Source organism: Falco rusticolus, chromosome 9 (genome assembly GCF_015220075.1).
Source record: "Falco rusticolus isolate bFalRus1 chromosome 9, bFalRus1.pri, whole genome shotgun sequence".
Classification (NCBI taxonomy): domain Eukaryota; kingdom Metazoa; phylum Chordata; class Aves; order Falconiformes; family Falconidae; genus Falco; species Falco rusticolus.
The window spans coordinates 22,772,610-22,779,749 of record NC_051195.1 but is presented as its reverse complement, the minus strand read 5'-3'; the positions used below and the strand labels follow the sequence as shown (position 1 = coordinate 22,779,749).

At 46.5% G+C, this 7,140-nt stretch overlaps 1 protein-coding gene across 3 annotated transcripts in view; it reads right to left on the bottom strand.

Annotated features, from left to right (window-relative positions):
- A1CF (APOBEC1 complementation factor) overlaps positions 1 to 3,939 on the bottom strand; it is a 30,598-nt gene extending 26,659 nt beyond the window's left edge. For 2 of the 3 annotated variants that reach the window (XM_037399473.1, XM_037399474.1), the window contains exon 1: positions 3,832 to 3,939. The gene's annotated coding sequence lies outside the window, so the exon portion shown is untranslated. The remainder of the gene's footprint in view (positions 1 to 3,831) is intronic. The other variant, XM_037399475.1, reaches the window with a different exon arrangement.
- Positions 3,940 to 7,140: the final 3,201 nt, after the last annotated feature.

The following is a 7,140-nucleotide window of genomic DNA, read 5'->3' as shown; positions in this document are numbered from 1 at the left end:
CCCAAGTAGTACTATTTCATTCTGTACCTCTCTACGGCCTGGGTGTCTCAGTGACTGCTGCTTGGAATGCATTTGCACCACAAGCTTTAAATGCCATATGTCTCGTACCTCTTAGCCAGGGAGGAGTAATTTCCAGTAACATCTCGCTCCAGGTGATGGTTTCACACTGAGCAGCAAGCACAAGCTGCAGGGCTGGGGCTGGATGGGAATAGAACATCTCCCTGGCTGAGATGCATTTACAGGAGGAGCAATATCCCTCTTTGGCTTCTGCCTTATTAGATAAGGCAAGCTCTTCTGTGCTCTTCTTGTGAAGAATTCTGCAAATTTTTTAGGCTCTAGACCAGTATGTCTAGGTATTGGTGTACTCCACGATATGCTCAAGCAATCCGCTAGGAATGAGGGAGCAAGAGCATTCAGAGCCACGCAAGGTATTAATCACAGGGCACTACAAAATCTGGCACTGGGAACTTCCATAAGCTTTTTGAAAATGCCAGAACAAATTGGTTGCTGTGCTTTTGGAGTGTGTAATGATGATCTGGCCTTAATCTGCACCCAGAACTTCCACACTACCACCTTCAAAGAAAGCTCAGCCAGCCCCAAGGGAACAGCCCTCCCCCATGTGAGCAGAAGAGAATCCCCATTCCCAGGGATGCCCTGACATGCCTGGAGCATGGCCCTCAGCAGCCTGCTGCAGCAGTGGTGTTGGTCCTGCTGGAAGCAAGTTCCAGCTGGAGACCCCCACCTAGGGTACCTCCAGCCTGAGTACTCCACAAGTCTCCACTCCTGATTCAGGAGGAGCATTGGAGGCTGGGGCTGGACAATGCTGCACACTTCAGGCTTGGATGCACACGTGGGGACCCAATGCACACCTGGGTCTAGTTTTGTAGCACGACCCCTTAGAAATTAGGTTCCTCCTACTAATTACCAGCCCAAAGTCATTCACAGCTACTGATTTATAGCCTTGTTGCTAGAGAGCTTTCCTCCATCAGTCGGGTTTCCCTGGGATGAAACAGAAATCATACCTCTCTTTTTAAAGAGGTATAAATCACAACACAACAAATCCTAAAAACAGTTTAAAACAAGCTTTCTAGCCCTCAATTTTCCAAGTCAGTCTTCTCTACTCACTTCTCCCCTACCTTCCTTGGCCTGAGGACTTCTACTACACCTTTTTGGACCAGAATACTTCTCACCCCTGCTACCCAGGAGTCCATATCCCATCACAGTGCATCCAGACTATTTCCAGGATAAGATTAAGGTAGGATGTTTTGTTTCTGAAACCGGTGGGATTTCACCACTTTCCTCTCATTCCAGGCATCAGCCTCAGTCCTTGTAGCAGTGCCTGTGTGCTGGGCTATATTATTTTATCATTAAGTGTAGGGGAGGAGAGCTGCTGCCACAGGACCTGGCAAAACTTGATTACTTTCTCTCTTTCTTTGTTGCCTGGGCCATTAGTCAATTAGCAAATCCACCCTCACAGGGGAAAACTCCCCTTCCATCGCTGCTGTTGAAAGTGTGAATGACTACAGCAAATTAAGGCAGCATTTTTAGTATTAAAAAAAAAGAAACAACCACACTTAATAGAAATAATTGTTCTGGATTTTAATCCTTTTTAGGGTTTTGACCCTCAGATGACTTGCTGTTAATAATGACCGTTAGGCTAAAAAGAAAAAGCAGAGGGGGAGCTGCATTTTATGCAGATACTTATAGTGAAATTAGGACTTACAGAGGTGCAAACTGCCCAGGTACATTTCCTATTTCATCCTTATCTTTGATCAATTTTTAAATAATACTACGAAGTTATCATGGTCACAGAATCAAGAACCTTGCACCATTAGAAAAGGTAGGTACTGCTTTTATCTTAAATAAGAGCATTTCTTCATTTGATCTTCCTCTCTCCATTGAATACTCTCATTTATTTTTGGTTTCTATTAAAGCTCTAAACCGTCAAGGCAAGAAAAGGTACTTTTATGCCTAGCAAACCCCATATCAACAAAGCAACAAACTTCTTATAAGACTGCTTAACCTCTCCATAACTACTTCTACATGTGGTTTCCTTGCCAGCTACTGCAGGCAGATCTTATGGTTTTGCTCCATCCAGCCAAGAGCAAGATGAATCCAGATGCTTTTAACCAAAACACATGGATTTTACTTTGCTTTTGGGTTAACTGCTTGGAAAAGGGAGAATTGGTTTCCTTATTCAAGGGATGTCTACTGTGCTGGGATTTTGTTGAGAGAAGGAAAGGTGGTATTTGTGGCCAGACCCTGTTCTTTTCCCCCACTGCTTTTGCACCCTAAGCCTGCCCCTTTCCAGCCCTTTAGGGGAAACCTGGTTACTGTTTCCATGAATGAGATAACGAAACCATGTTTATCCTGCACGGATCAATACACCTTCACGTTTGAATGTGTTGAGCCACTTGGACATATTTAATGAGGCTGTTTTGCACCGGTAGCCCCCAGTGCAACCGCTCCTTCAGAAGAATAACAGCTTTTGAAAAGACTGGATAAGTATACTCACTCTCTACCCTTACTAACCCAAATAGGTGGTTCCTAGAGAAATTCTTATCTTTCAGTTACCAGCTTGCTTTTCAAGATTTTGGGGTTTTTTTTCTCCCTCCAGGCTCCAAGCAATGTATATTAGTCTCTCTCTCTCACACACACACACAAAGCATTCTTCATATTCTTCCTAAAAACAGACACTTTAAGCTTCATGAGCTGCCACCAGCTCTTTGCTGGGGTGGGACACACTGCAGGACAGAGTCCGATTGAGCAACGCAGCATGAGGTTTTAGTCACTTTGCTTTCCAGAACATAGGGTGTTTTTCCAGCTCAGGTAGTCCCACAAAAAGTAGGAACTCATAGGCATTTGCAGGAAAGTGGGATAAATCTGAAGTAATGGAAAAGCGCTGCACATTTTGTAGCACATGAGCCTTGGGAAAATATTTCATGTATAAAGCGTCAAATTTTTTGCTCAGCCTCTTTTGCTCAGGAAGTGGCTCCCCTCTTTGAAATACCTTTCCTCTCACGTGACTTTTGCAGCTGTGTTACTAAATGCACACAACACGCCCCCAAAAGCCCTTTCTTCAGGGGCACCTGATGCTGAGCCCAGCCTCCTTCCCCCTGTTCTTTTGCAGCATCATGTGCCAGATGCTTTGAAGCCAGCCTTCCTCCCATGCCCGCTCCCACCTGAGCCTCCTATTTCACCCAGAGAAAATAGCTTAAGGGAAGCATTATGTCTTGGGCAGAAAGCCTGCTAGTTTGAAGAGATTAGGGGAAATTGAGACTTTTTTAGGAGCAGCAATTGCCTTGGATATGGAGACCAACCTTTTGCAAAGAGAAGGAGGAATAAGAAGGTGGCTGGAAAGGTCTCTAATGATTAGCCCTAGAAAGTTGTGCTTTAACAAATTGAGACCGAATTATCACAGGGAAAAGCCCTCCTCCTCCCTCCACCTTGTCTGTCTTCACTATTCTGGCAACCACCGGCAATCAGTGGTGGGAAAGCAGTAGAAAAGGCTTCTTGCCACTGCACAGAAACTATGCTGAGGCCCCCTAGGAGCCCTTCTCTCCTACTTTGCTCTTCAAAAAACCAAGACAAGCAGAGCAGGGCTGTGCCTGTGCATGGGTCCAGCCGCAAGGTGTTCCCAGCCCCACCGTCTGGCCCCACTGATGTCAGGCAGAACCCAAAGCATGAACCTGATGGTAGGGCACGGGGGGGGGGGGGGGGGGGGAAGGCATGTGATGGAGCTGCTCCTTCCCCATCCCGGCCAAAACCCCATTTTGCAGGGGACCTTGTCCCCGCACCCCAAACCTCGGGGTAGGATGAGTGGGCACATACCTGAGCAATTTTGGAGATCACCGCCTGGGAAAAAGGTCTCCTTGATTATGGAGAGTTTGCGACGTGTCACTCCGGTTATTCCCTAATCATCATATCAAACTCCAAAGGTTCAGCAGCCCCGGGGCTAGTTTACAGTCCCTGTGGGTTAAACGTTAACTTGCTCTATCTCCCGGCTCCCTGCAGGCCTTTGACCAGATAGCTGGGTCACCACCACTCCAACGGCACCTACTCAGGCCCATTTTTTTGTAAATAAATGCAGAGGACTGAAGTCAGATTGCAGTTTAAGGGCTGGCCCTGTGCTACCATTTTGATGTCAGTGCATTTGCTCTGCACAGAAGGCAAAGCCTTTCCCAGCTGATCCACCCCTGTTGCTGCTGCTGCCCCCAGCAGAGATGCTGGTAGAAGGGACACAGCTTTGTGCCAGTCCTGGCTTCAACAGGAGCTTTGGTTTGCTGCAGGGAGATGGCAGGAGTGAGAAATCCCTCTTGCAGCCAGCCTAAGTCCACGTAGCCTGAAAACTGTGGGTTTGCAGGAATTGCTATGAAAACATTATCTGAGCAAAGCACTAAATTTACTTGCAGTGATGAAAACCAATGCAAGTTTTGGGAAGGGTTTGTTGCACCCAAGAAAGGCTGCAAATAAGTTCAGCAGCCAGGAATCTCTGCAATGGGTGACTTCCAGGTGTGGCAACCCCTGAGCATCCAGATATTGTAGTCCTCGGGGTATCACACCGTGTCTGTTGATGCAACAACCGAATTGATTGTTTGTCTCTGCTAAAATCCTTCTGGACACTACCAGTAATGAAATGGGTACCGCGGTGGTTTGGCAGGGTAATTTCTCATATGATGTGCAAGTTTAGTATCCCAGCATAAGGATCCATCCCTGCAATTGCATCCTGCTGTGTCTCTCACCTCAATGCTGAATCATGACCATACTACAGCCTGCAGGTTTGCCAATCCTAAAGCTGACCCCCACTAGCAGCCTTCACCTACACTGATGCTGAACTGCATTTAAGGCAGTCTCAGGCTTCATTTTCAGGCATGTTGAATGAAATGTTTACCATTAGGTGTTGCTGACACTTCAGGTTTGGAAGTGTGCCATACCGGTGTTTGCTCAGCTTTAGAAGCATTAGATACTCCTGCGCGGTGGCTAGATAACGGGGGCCTTGCTCCCTCAGTGTGAGCAGCATCTCACACTCCTCGCTCAGCTCAACCGCTGCCTCACCAAGGCGCTGCGGCGTTCACTCATTTCTTGGCCAAAACCTGTGATTGCTCACGAGGGAGCGTTCTGCCCTCCAGTATCCACCTTTCTGCTGAATTCAGAGGTTTAAATGCAGGATTTTTGGAACATATTTAAAAAACAAACAAACAAACCCCAGCTGCGACCGCCTACCTCTGAGCACAGCACCCAAAGAGAATTTAGGGTCTGCTGCTTCTCCTGAACGTCTGGTTAGAGCTTGGGAGTGCCAGGCAGATATAACATTGGATTTTTTCCCTATCAAAGAGATTTTTTTCTCTCTTTAGTGTGCCATCCTATCTCATCTATCATAAAGAATTGACAATATTTGATCATTGGTGACATTAGATTTCAGACTGAACACCAGCATCCCACCAATCACCTTAGACTCCACACAGAAATGATGTGAAATAATTCAGCAATCAGATAAATGCTGCTGCCCTGAAATTGTAAGAGTGGGAGGAGAAAATTGGCTCCAAAAAGTGAAGTGTATTGCATCTTCATGTGATCATTGCTAAAAAGGAATAATGAAAAAGTGGAAATTAGAGCAACATGAGATATTACCTGAGTGCCAGTAACAGAGGAATCTGGTGATAATGTGAGCAAGACTGGGAAGTCTTGCTGTGGAGGAAAAGCCATTTGCTCCTTCAATCAAATGCAGGTGGCCAGTGGGGTTAGATGTGTAAATAGAAGTTTGGGATAGAAAGCCAGTCTCCAAGCTCGAGTCTGAGGTAGAAACTAGCTATGCTTCCACTGGATTGACCCATGGGCATGAGGGAAGCATGACAACACACATGGGCATGGGGGACCCACAGAAAACCATTCAGATGCCAAAGGAGTTGGCATCTGTTGGGTTGTGCAGGAATGGCAGCTGTGATGCTTTTCTTCTCTGTCTTCCACTCTGCGGGGCAGATTTTGCTCAGAAAAGTGATCAAAAGAGGAGAAGTGATCTGTGTTTATGTTTCCTTGAAAGCTCTTGAGAGGCATAGTCAAGAAGCCCCAAGAGCAGTAAGACATAATTGTTTCCTTTCTATAATCACACCAGCAGTGGGTTGCTTGTTCAAGGTTGCCCTTAGCTTGCCAGGTGGGATTAGGGAAAAACACTTCCAGCTCAAGTAAAATGATACTTGAGAGCACGTCACCGCTTCACGTTGATTACTTACTGCCACAAAAAACCTACAGTGGGCCCAATCCTCCGGCTTCCCCTGGAAGTGCTACAAGAAATTTCCCAGGATGACCAGTGAAGCATTAATGGCAAATCTCCATCTCAGTTATGAAAAGTCCTGTTGGCTGTGGACAGGGATCAGTAGCTGTCCATTAGCATAGTAATGAAGCTATTAAAAACACCTTTGATTTCAGAAGGAGCAGGGTGCCCTGCCCAGGATCTCTTGGGGGGGAGGGGGTGTCATTTCTCAGTCTCCGCTCACTCAGGTTTTGAAGTAGGGAAGATTTTAATTTACATTGGGCTGTCCTGAGCATTGCTGGGGAGGCTAAGGGGAGAGGGGGTAGGAACTCAGGAGGACGTGGTTTTGGAAACCACCAATGCTAGGGGCATTGTCCACATCCATTAGAAATGGCTTAACATGCCACGGTGGGCAGATGTTTTTAGGCTCTATGTTGGCCCAAAGTCACGTGAGTTTCAGTGGGTTACTTGTCTTGGGCAGCTTATATAGTACACAAAGAGACTTTGCAAGAAGGACAAACCAGCTTAAAAAGTATAAAACAGGTGTTTAATGGTCAATACACATACTGATTAGCTGAGACTTGGGAGCTTCTAGGTCAGGCAGTAGGGTGTTCACCACCTGCAGCTGGATACCTGAGGGGAGTCTGCTGGCTGGTCACTGGCCAGATGGGGAAGGTTTACCTCCACCTCGTATACCTATGATATAAAATCTGCCTTGTCGAGCCTTGCAAAAGCATTAAAATGATGATGAGGTTGAGTGTTAATAACTCAGCTCTAATGTAGATGTGTCTGTGATGTCAACTTCCTTGCCGAGTAGTGTTGAAAGCATCTCCTGAGTCCTCTGTCTGCTCTGCGTGGTGGGGACACCCGGGTTAGGCTGACTGTCCTGT